The 12,872-nt window shown below is 31.7% G+C and overlaps 1 protein-coding gene across 4 annotated transcripts in view; it reads left to right on the top strand.

The window, feature by feature from the left end:
- The window catches only part of LOC114330533 (sodium/potassium-transporting ATPase subunit alpha), a 247,778-nt gene that overhangs the window by 61,542 nt on the left and 173,364 nt on the right, over nt 1-12,872 (top strand). The gene's annotated exons all lie outside the window — the stretch shown is intronic.

Here is a 12,872-nt window from a genome sequence, read left to right as displayed (position 1 = left end):
CACACCAACAGATATTTAAACTACCAATCCAACCACAACGTAAACATCAAGAAATGAATAATAGAATCTATATGATAAAGCACGAAGCACCTGGTCCAATGAAAATACATTCCAGGAAGGAAAAAATCTGCTAACAAAGGCTTGATTAAAAATGACTACCCATTGTCTTTTATGAACAAGGAATTCCACAAGATTGAAGAAAAGAAACAACAAAACACCACAAGCATTTTAGAGACATCCAAAAGAAGGGGTTCATAGATGACAATACGACAATACCACATGCAAAGGGCTTATCAGGGATAGGAAACAAGTACAATATCACAACAACATTCAAAATAACCAGTACTCTGAGATCTGTCCTGTCCAAAACCAAACATCCATTTTTCCTGTGCTCAATTTTGAAGCTAAAAATCTGAAAAAAATCAGGTAGCTTTGTATTGTTAAGATACGCCTTCATTAATTGTTTCAGATTTTTTGCAGCAATAAAGCGTATGAAATTTTTTGTTTTCGAAAAAACACGTTTTTTTTCATATCGGACCCCCAGAAGCACCTAGGGACGTGAAAATTTGGCTGAGTGAGTTTTCGATTATATCTTTTCAAATGCCTAAACCCAAAACTGAATCGAGCCTGGTGCAATTTTGACCATCTTATCCCGCTATAGCCTTTAAGAGGAGCAAATATTGTAACGTTAAGAAAACTTAAAGATTACGTTAAACAGTTTCCAGAACATGATTTATTATTCTTCACTGCATAATCCATCATCAGATATTGTGCAAAAATATTTTGCAAGTGGACAACGTCATTTCAAATATAACTAATATTGTTAACTGTGGATATTAGTTCAATAGGATTAAATCATCGTGAATTCAAAGCATTTTTGGAAGAGTTAGAGACAGAAAATACTGATGTCTTATACCACAATCAACAATCATAAATATTCTAATAATTAAGTTTAGAAAAGGTTCTTAAAAGATGCTGTGCATTAGGGGAAGAAATTATTTAGAAATTAAACACTGCTACTTTGCTAAATTTATAAGTGTTGATCGCAAAATGAAACTTTTGTAATGAAATTCAAACTATTCATTGCTCATATAAACAAGAAAGAATTAGTCCAATTATTTCCCAATAATTTTGTTTAGTCCGGAACTGGATTATTCTTGTGATTAGAAGTTTGGTGGTTTGGATTTTAAATGAGAGATATCTATGTCAAATATCAAAAAATATACAAGGTGGTTCTAAAGTTATGCTTCCAGAAGAAATGGGCAAAATCGATAAAACACCCTGTAACTCGGTTATAAAAATCATCGAGGCAATAAATGTAGTATATCTAGAACCGCCTTAGTGACCTCTATTCACAATTTAAGTATTCCCGTTTCTCAATAAAACACCCTGTATGTTTGCAGCAAATACCGTGCTTAAATAAGTGCGAATGTGGTATAGGAGGGTAGTAGATATGGTTTGAAAATTTTGAAATTTTCGATTTTTTTTTATTATTTTGGATAAAAATACATAATTTCAAAAATATTCTCTGAAGATTTCAGTTTGACCGTAGGAAAACTACCAGAAATACATCATGTTTAATATCCCTACCTTCGACTCGCTTTGTAGCAGCTTGTTGAGCGTAGTGAGAAACGTTCAACAGCTGCTCCATATTCTTTTGTAAATTACTCTGCGATTTAAACACATATTCCGATGTTCATCACTTTACGATTTGATAAACAGAGGAAATTGAAAATAAAAGTTGTCAAAACTAAACGTGTTTTTCTCAAAACTGCTCAACTGCTTTTTATAGGCGGTGGGCATTGTAACTCAAAGGCTACTTGACAGATCCACCTGAAATTTTTCATATATTTTCTTTAGACATTTCGTGACGTAACAATAACAAATGTGTTGATTTTCACTATTTTGGTATTTTCACTTCTGAGTGATATCAAAAACGCAAAAATCGTCAAAACTAAAAAAAACTCAACAGCGTTATCTCGAGAAACTCGTAAGCTAATAAAATATTTTTGAATTTTTTGTTTCATATGATCCAATAACGAGTTCTGATGTCTACTGAAAAATTCATTTTGTTTAGGTGTCGGTAAAAATTTGCCACCGTTGGCTTATTTTTCAATAGTTGGTCTTGAAACATTTTTTTCGGATATTCTTTGAATTGTACTGAATATGTTTATTTAATTTAAAAATAAAATAATTCTACCACAGTTTCAAACAAATTAAAAAATTGCTTAACATCCCCCCCCCCCAAAGTTAAAAATTCGAAAACATTGCGGCCCTTGGTAATAGACCAAAAACATTTTGCGGCCCTTATTAAAAAAAGTTTGCCCACCCCTGCTATAGATATACGAAAGTAAGCAAATCAAAGGAACAGACAGGTACAAGTATTTAGGTTTCATAATATCCAACAAGGGAACAACTGAAGAAGATATAAAAAATAGACTAGGACAAACAAGAGACTGCATACGAAAATTGAACCCAGTACTGTGAGAAAACATTGGTATAAAAACAAAAAACATTCGTAAAAACAAAAAAGAACATTCGTATAAGAACAAAAAAAAATTGGAAAAATCCTTTGTAAAATTTGTATAAAATGTTTAATACTTACGCTAAAACGTTGTATACAATTTTTATTAAAAATCCCTTTAAGGGCTACATGGCAACAAAATGTTTTCGATTTTATAAAAAATCATCATCAGTGTTAGACAGTGTTTGCCGTGTATCCATCTTAAGGCGTTTTATTTAAGTATCCTTAAGTATCTTTAATGCATCCATATTATATTTAAAGGGTTTTTACCCGAATATTTCTTTGGTGGCTCAGCTGGCATCCAATCTGTCCAACACCGATGATGATTTTTTATAAAATCGAAAACGTTTTGTTGTGATGTAGCCCTTAAAGAGATTTTTAATAAACATTTTATACCTTTTACAAAGGATTTTTTCCAATTTTTGCGATTGATGATATACAGCCGACTATAGGAAAAAATTCTTTTCCTTGTGGATTTTTTAAAAACAAAAAGAGTTTATATAGTCGAGGAAATGAAGCTGAAAAAATGGCAAAACCTCGCAATTTTTTCGTCCAGCACCGATTTGTACAAAAATTTGGGATTAGGCTCATTTCACCCTCTAGTTCATTTTCTATATTGAGCCGTTGTACGCTTTTTTTTTTCTTTTTGCTTTTGCTTCTTATTAATTACATAATGATTGTTTTGTGCTTTAAGATATAATATAACAATATTTCAACCCTTAAAACCACCCTTGTTGGAGCTATATATAAAAAGTTTACTTATCCTAAAAGAATAATTTCGGCTTGCCTCAATTTACATAAAAATTTGGGGTTAGGATCATCTTACCCTGTACTTCATATTCTATATCATGCTCAAGGGCGTTGATTATTTTTAGAGGTGATAACTACCCTTATTGTCAAAAATTATATAAAAGCATTGTAAACTTTAATACAGGTAAAATTTGGTTTTGACTGGTTAAATAATGATTGTTTTATGCTTTAGGATATAATATCATAATATTTCAACCCTTAAAAACCACCCTTAATAACATTGCAATTTTTATAAGTAGACAATTTAATAGATCTATAAAGAAAAAAAAAGTAGAATTAAAGAATTACAAAAACATTTATTTATACAAAAATAGAATTTACAAATATATAAAAATACACATACAAATAGTTTTTTAGTCATCCAGTATACGAACCGGCTCTGTGGTATTATATAGGTACATTGAAAATGCTCTATAAGGGGACTATTCGAATTTTTCGAAAAAAAAAATAGTTTTATCAACATAGCTCCTTCATTTTTGGCGATAAAAAGTTTTTTCAATAACAGTTTTGTAGGATTTTTGAAAGGTAATAAAACTGTATAAATTAAATTCCGTAAGATCCCTTAATTTTTAATTGCGGTGGGTTTAAAGGGCTCGAATAAGGGGATGTTTGCTCGTAAATAGATGTTTTAAACAGCTATATCTCGCTAACTGTTCACTGCAGTGAAAATCTAGGTATAAGGAAATTTTATCTATTAAAAAAGCTACAATTTAGTAATCTATCATTTTTTTCGTATCTCCAGTATTTTCGGAGATATTTTGAAGAAAGTGATAAAAAATGCAAAATTGCAAAAAATCAATTTTTCTGTAAACTCCATTTTTTCTAAAATTAGGCCTTTTAAATAGGTCAAACTTCTTGGGTGTATTGATAATATAAATATAAAAGGAATTACAGAAAGGCGAAGACCAATTTTTAGTTACAAGGGTAGGTAGGGGGTTGTTTTCACTGTTTTTTTCGTAGAGAAAAATAGGTACCGACTTTTTTTTATCATAAATTGCTCAATTTTTATGCTAGAAACTTTTTATTATTATTTTTTTAAAGATCTTATTGTATGCTTGAAAAAACATCATGTAAGTTTTCCTGGAAAAATGCAAAGTTTTTCCGTTATTTGGCTTCGATTATTTCAAATTATGCATTTGACGAAAAAAGCTAACCTTTAACATGCCGTATCTCGGTTTGTATTGGTCGTAAAAATATTATAGAAAAACAGTTTCGTTTGTGTTACTAAAACATACAATTTTATTATCTACAGTTTTTTTGATTAAATGCATATTTTTCGAGTTATTCTCAAAAAACCCTCTAAAAAAGTCGATTTTTCCGTCGAAAAACTGTTATTAATTATTTATATGGGAAATAAGCCACAATTAAAATGAAAAAAATAATTTTATTAACGTTTCGACGCCCAAATCGGGTGCCGTTGTCAAAATACAAAATATTACTATTAAATTATATTATATATCAAAATATAAAATATTATACAAAATATTATTAGTAATATTTTGTATTTTGACAACGGCACCCGATTTGGGCGTCGAAACGTTAATAAAATTATTTTTTTCATTTTAATTGTGGCTTATTTCCCATATAAATAATTAATAATAAAAATGCCACAAGGAAATAGCTTCAGAACAACATTGAAAAACTGTTACTTTCAACCACGAATAACTCGAAAAATATTAGTTTTACGAAGAAAATGTAAAAAACATTTTTTTCTTAAAATTAGTTTTTACATCGATTTACATGGTTAAAATGTAATAAAGAATTCCCACCCTCGAGATGGGGTGGCAACTACCCCCAAGGTTTTAGCGTACAGCGGCATGATATAGAAAATGATCCTTGGACTATTCCCTACCTTCTGTGAAAATGTCAAGTAAATCCATGCTGGACGAAAAAAATGCAAGCCAAAATGCTTCATTTCCTCGACTAATAACATCATGACAAGTAGTATTCTGACTGATGGGTGTGAAAATTGGACAATAAATAAGAAAACTAAAAACCAGATAGAAGAATATATTATTATATGATATGAGTCCAATATTGATAGATCGCATTTTGGCTTTCGGAAAGCACTTGGAACTAGAGAGACAGTTTTCGCTCTCCAGGTGCTTATACAGCGGTGTAGAGACGTTGATAAGGATGTGTATTTGTGCTTTGTGGATTTTAGAAAAGCATTTGACAAAAGCCTGAACAATTAATAGATATTCTGCGGAAGACAGGTATTGACGACAAGGATATTCGGATTGTGCCAAACCTATACTGAAAACGAACTTACTGAAAATGTGGAGATCAAAAGAGGTGTCCGGCAGGGGTGTATTTTATTCCCAGTTCTATTCAATATTGATTCCGAGGAAATATTTTTAAAAATGCATGTGGTTTTTTTTTGGTTTTCCCTCGTAATTTACTATGGAATCACCAACGCGAGAATTTTGCTGTCAGCATTGCATGTGGTTGTCTTTTTAAAGACAAATCACATGCTATGATTTTTTTGTGACGGATACCTATTCTCGAGTTAAAGTTGATTTCATGTAATCAAATCTTTCAATAAAGTCGTTCCAGGAACGCAACTCATAAATATTGGCAATATCATTTTAAAGTCTTCTACTTTAAAATGTATAATACCTATGTCTGAATTGCCGATATGAATGAGTCAGATTAAATTAAATTAGAAGAATTTTTTTACTAAGCTACAACATTTTTGTTTAATTTAGTAATATTTTGTATTTTGACAACGACGTACGAGGTGAAAGTTGAAACGTCAATAAAATTATTTTTGAAGTTATACTTCTTTACGATCGAGAGTGAAATTTTATATTGCCGGACGCATGCGCACACAGACAGTATGTATTTCGTTGCTAATCTTTCAAAATATGTATGTATCAGCCCTGTCAGCGCAAATAAGTGATATTATATCATATAAAAAGATATATTGGTGTTCTTAGTAAATGTATTATTTATTATAATTTTTGTGTCTTTGGATTTGTCTCCCTCGGGAATAAGATATTTTATAATAATAGTAAGTATATTTAAATATTTTTGTATACCACTTGGTCTATTAAATTTGTCAGTATGTATAAGAAATCTTGTAACCTGTCAAAGCAAAAGAGATATAGCTCAGTGGTAGAGCGTGTGACCGGAGATCAAGAGGTCCCGGGTTCAAATCCCGGACGATTCATATTCTTTTTTTTTATATTTTTGGTATCGTTTTAATAATTTTTTTTTAAAGTGGTAGGTTCAGAAAGTTAGTTTAATATTTAAATAAAATACAAATAACCTGTTAAGTATATTAATTTCGTTGAAATCATAATAATAGAAGTATAACTTCTTACGTGCGTACAAAGTACACACACATTCTTTTTTTTAACTTAAATTGTGGCTTATTTCCCAGTTAGAATAGTAAAGCAGATATAGAATAAATAACATAGAGATTAAGAAACGAATGAGAGCGAATTCACGCGAACGGACAAGTCAGAAGAGCCAACCAAAAACGTTGGATAAACAGAATAACAGAGAACAGAGTGGAAATAAGAATAGAGGCAAGGCAGACTCCGAAGATCTTTCAGAGGTGAAGTGGACAAAGCAATGGAAAAAAGAAATCTACAGGAAGGGGACTGGCTAAACAAAGATCTGGAGAGAACGGTTGAGTGAAGAAATATTGTGAAAGCTGTGGAAAGCCGTGGTATAATACACTGGGGTGCAAAATTAACCGGACACCATAAAAATGGGTCATTTTTGATGTCTCGAATTTCCTAAACCTGTTGTCCGATTTAAGTAATTTTTTAATATGTTATAGCCTTATCCTTTAACAATATTGCTGTAATAATGTTGTTGCTAAACAGGTAAATTTTCATTGTATACCGGGTGTACTAATAAAGCAGTGTTTTTTTCTTAAAGTTCGCATCACCCTGTGGAACATTCTAGCATTTCCAACTATAGCATCATGTTTTTTCAACATTCTGTTTTTTTATTCATTCGCTTATGTTGTACCATAAAAAATTTAGGTACTTTAACAATTAGCCATGTTTTTCATCTATATAGGGTGTTTTTAAGTAAGTATGGCAAACTTCAAGGGGTACTTCTACATGAAAAAATAATGACAGTTTGCTTTATAAACCTATGTCCGCAAATGCTTCGTTTCTGAGATAGAGGGTGTTGAAATTTTTCTTACAAACTGACGCATTTATTTATTACTTTAAAACCTGTTGAAATATGCAAATGAAATTTGGTGGGTTTTAACACGTAGTTATTGCACTTTTTTGCCATACAATTCATAATTTAATTTTCACCATTGGTGCGCATACAGGTAATATGAAAGTTCATATTACCCGTACGTGCGCCAATGGTGAATATTAAATTCTTAATTGTATGTCAAAAAATGTGCAATAACTACGTGTTAAAACCCACCAAATTTCATTTGCATATCTCAATCTGTTTTAAAGCAATCAATAAATCGTCAGTTTGTAAGAAAAATTTCAACATCCCCTATCTCGAAAAGGAAGCATTTGCGGACATACCGTTTATAAAGCAATTTGTCATTATTTTTTCATGCAGAATTATCCCCTAAAGTTTACCATACTTATTTAAAAACACCCTGTATTGATGAAATACATGGCTAGTTGTTAAAGTACCTAACTTTTTTTGGCCCAATGTAATCGAATGAATCAACAAACAAAATGTTGAGAAAACATGAGGCTATAGTCGGATTTTAATTTCAGTATTTTATAAATACTAGAATATTCCACAGGGTGATGCGAACTTTGAGAAAAAAAACACAGTTTGATTGGTACACCCTGTATACAATGAAAATTTAACTGTTTAGCAACAATACTATTATAGCGATATTGTTAAAGAATAAGGCTATAATATATTAAAAAACCACTTAAATCGGACAACAGGTTTAGGAAATTCGAGACATCAAAAATGACCCATTTTTAAGGTGTTCGGTTAATTTTGCACCCCAGTGTATAATACATATAATATGGAACAAAATGAAAAATATGTTTCTATATATTTTGTTAAAGATTTCCCTTTGTTCCGGCATTTCTTTATGATTTATTCGAAAGTTTATTCAGAAATTGCGGTTTCGTATTTATTACGTTATTTATGACCGACTGAACGCTTATTTTCCATGCCTTAAAGACCCTAATCATCCCTTTTCGTGGAACGGGATCGAATGGAACTTCTGCAACATAGTGGCAGTGGCTAGAAGAGGCCGGCAGTGCGCCGATGGCACATCATCTCACTGTTGCGAAGGGAAACTAAAATTCTGGTGACCTCGTTCGTTTTCCAGATCAATACCGCCGCTGCCGCCACCGCCGACCGCGTCGCTCGCCGCCTCCCCTTCTTTCCACTGCCATCTTTTGGGATCCACCCCCGTAGACTAATGCCGCCGCCGGCACGAGATCCAAGCTGGCTCTGCTTTTAGATTTTGGGATACATCCGTCCTCCATTTCTAGATGAAAAGGATATACAGTCGTCGATTTGTAACTATCGAATCGTTGCAGACAAATACGAGTATATTCATCTTCAGATACAAATCTCGTCGTAGTATGACAAAGTCGTAGTATGAATATAGAATAAAGAAGATGCAGATTTAGAAATTAGAACCACAAAAAGGTGTAAAGAATATATAAATATCTCGGATCTATAATATCTATAAAAGGCACTACCAAAACAGACATCGAAAACAAAACGCAGCAGGGCAAAAAAGCAGTAAACATTCTAAGCTCTCTACTATGGTCTAAAGATATAAAACAAAAAAAGAAATTGACAATCTATCGTACCTTGGTAGAGCTTATTATGACTTATGGGGCAGAAGTTTGTCAGATCACGAAAAAGATAGTAAAAGAATAAAAGTAGTAGAAATGGATTATCTAAGGAGAAGGTCTGGTATATCCAAAAAAGATCACATCACGAATGAAGATATTAGAAGGAGGACAAATACTGTATACCTATTCCAGCGGAGATAGAATTGAAACGAGACAACTAGTGTGGTATGGTCACGTGAAACGAATGAATGAAGATAGATGGCCAAAGCAAGCTTAAATTACATAGCACAACAAAGAAGAAGAAGGACAAAGCCTTCAGTTGCCTGGGAAGAAAATGTACGGCACATCATGAAAGATAGAGCCATCAAAGAAGACGAATGGATGGCGGTCCAAATGCGAGAAGCGGCAGAGGATGTAGGAACCTCGCTTATAGATAGATAGATAATAATTAGCTTTTACCATGATTTAGACAAAACACTGAAAGAAACCAAAAAGGGGAAGTTATTTTAGACTTCAATGCGAAAGTAGGAAAAGGAAGAGATGAAGTAGTAGACGAATATAAACTAGGAACACGTAATGAGAGAGGAGAGAGACTCGTTTAGTTTTGTAAGGACAACGAACTCATTATCAAAAACACATGGTACACGGACTACCAGTCCGAAGAATATACACCTGAAAAGCCCCTAGAGATGACGGTGAAAACATAGCAAGAAACAAAATTGACTACATCATTATAACCAAAGCTTCCGTAACGCCATAGTATCGACTAAAGCTTACCTAGAGGCAGATAAAGCAATTGACCACAACCTTGTTTTAGCAGACGTGGAACTCAAACTAAAGAAAATAAAAACAACCATCAAAACACCTAGAATTAATTTAAGAAGATTAAAAGAAACTGATCTGTGCCAGCAGATTAAAGAACAAATACACAAGGAAGTCCAGAAAGTAAAAAGACAAGGATAACTTAATGCTACAGAAAAATGGAGAGAGTTAGAGAAGATCCTGAGAAACATCATAATATTATAACATCAACTGGAGGGCGATAGGTCCCCTAAAAGCAAACAATGGATAACACAAGAAATACAAGAATAAAAACGAACAACAATACAAGAATATAAATAAAACAATCAAACAATAAATCATGGAAGCGAAGGAATTGTGGCTAAGTATCATAAAAATGTGCAGATATAGAAAGATTAAAAAAGCAACATGACAACTTTTACATATACGGGAAAATAAAAAAACGGCTGGCATATTAAAAAAAGTTTTGGAAACATAATGGACAAAAACTATAAAATAATAATTGAAAGGGCACAGAAAATAAATAGATGAGGATAATATAAAAGAGCTATTTGAAACGACGAAAGAATGGAGACAATAGAACCACGAGGTAGAAATGTACCTACAATTACCAATGGAAAAATTGAAAAAGTACTAAATTATATAAAGCCATGGGGCCGGATGAAATACCTACAGAAATCTTAAATATAAATTTTTAGACAACACAGGGCCACATTCACATACTACTGGTAGAATTATTCAACGAAATATACTACTTTGGGGAAATTTCGAAAGAATGGCTAATATCTGAGTTTATCCCAATATACAAAAAATCCAACGCAATGAAATGTGAAGAATATAGAAGGATCAGCTTGATGAACCATGTTTTAAAAGTCTTCTTGCGAGTGGTACATGAACGTGTCTACAAAAAACTAGAAGATAGAATAACAGGACACCAACTGGGATTTAAAAAATGCTTTGTAGTCCAGGGCTCATCTGTTTTGAGATGGACGTTGAGAGGTGACTCAAATTTTTTTGCAGAAATTACTTGAAAATAAATCAAATAATAATACTTGAGTTATCCTCCCTCTCAAAAAGGACCGGAACATTGTTTAAATAATCAAAATGTCAAAAAATTAAGGAAAATTTCGATTTTTTTTTCGTTTTTTGATTATAACTGTAAAAGTATTCATTTCCGAGAAAAGTTTTACTGACATAAAAGTTGCGTAATTAAATTTCCTACAATATAGAATTGGTAAAAAATTTTAAAAATAGTCACCCTTGTTGCAAAATAGCAATAATTGCGAAAAAACAATACAAAAACAAGTATTCGCATTTTACGTTTTTGAACCATTTATGCTACACTTAGGACCTTCATATTTCACCCAGAAAAACTTTATGATATAGTAAAACAATACTGTAAATTTAATTAAGATCGGTTCAATAGATTTTGCAAAATAAATTTTGCAATCCACCTTTCCCAAAAAAAATTCATTTTTTCAAAATGTTACAGGACTGAAAATAAAGCAGGTAGCAAGTTGAAATTTTTTTTGCTTATAGAAGTGTACTGTACCTTTCATTTGCAATTTGCAAAATTAAAATCGATTAATTACCACGGCGTCAGGAAATTTTTTAAATAAACATTAATTTTTGGTGCTACGCGCAGGACAGCGGTGTTCGATTCACACAAGTTGATTTCCACCAAAATTTCTTCTAATCTTTATCTAACATATTACTTTCTTACTCTATATTTTGTTGTATTTTAATATTTTAATTCCAGAAAAATCAAACTAATTTTATTATTGTTTGTGAAATATTGTTTAAACAATTACATATGTTTAAAAATAATAAACTTCTATTCTCTAAGTTAAAATATATAAACAATAAAGTTTTTGCTAATAAAGTGTTATTTCAAAGGATAGAGTATGTGTTTTTATTTTGCAATAAACAAATTTATTTATTTATACCGAAATTTAATAAAAATTAAAATGTATCAATCATTATCAAAAGGTCATTGGAATGCCCAATCAGCAAACTATCCGCTGTCCTGCGCGTAGCACCAATAATTAATGTTTATTTAAAAAAATTCCTGACGCCGTGGTAGTTAATCGATTTTAATTTTGCAAAATTGCAAATGAATTCAACTTGTTATCTGCTTTATTTTCAGTCCTGTAACATTTTGAAAAAATGAATTTTTTTTGCGAAAGCTGGATTGCAAAATTTATTTTGCAAAATCTATTAAACCGATCTTAATGAAATTTACAGTATTATTTTACTGTATCATAAAGGTTTTCTGGGTGAAATATGAAGGTCCTAAGTGTAGCATAAATGGTTGAAAAACATAAAATGCGAATACTTGTTTTTGTATGGTTTTTTCGCAATTATTGCCATTTTGCAACAAGGGTGACTATTTTTTAAATTCTTAACCAATTCTATATTGTAGGAAATTTAATTACGCAACTTTTATGTCAGTACAACTTTTCTCGAAAATGAATACTTTATAAGTTATAATCAAAAAACGAAGAAAAAAATCGAATTTTTCCTTCATTTTTTGACATTTTGATTATTTAAACACTGTTCCGGACCTTTTTGTGAGGGAGGATAACTCAAATATTATTATTCGATTTATTTTCAAGCAATTTCTGCAAAAAAATTTGAGTCACCTCTCAACGTCCAAATGTGCTAATATTTTTACAGATGAGCCCTGGTCTATTGGTACTAGAAAGGCTGTCAACCGTGACGTATTCATACGTCTAGTTGACGTTGAGAAAGCCTTCCACAAAGTGCAATACAGAAGGGTTGCAAACATATTATGTAACACAGAAATAGATGATCAGGATGTGAGAATTTTATAATACTAATACGAGTATGTACCAACAAAAATCTAAAGAAATAGTTAGAAGAAGAAGAATACAACAAGGAATGTTAATATCCCATCTACTTTTTAATATGTGCCCAGAAGAGATGTTTTAAAAGGCTCTAGACTCTAGAAG

This window comes from Diabrotica virgifera, chromosome 6 (genome assembly GCF_917563875.1).
Source record: "Diabrotica virgifera virgifera chromosome 6, PGI_DIABVI_V3a".
Classification (NCBI taxonomy): Eukaryota; Metazoa; Arthropoda; class Insecta; order Coleoptera; family Chrysomelidae; genus Diabrotica; species Diabrotica virgifera.
The sequence above is the reverse complement of the archived record's forward strand: the minus strand, read 5'-3'. Positions and strand labels throughout refer to the sequence as shown.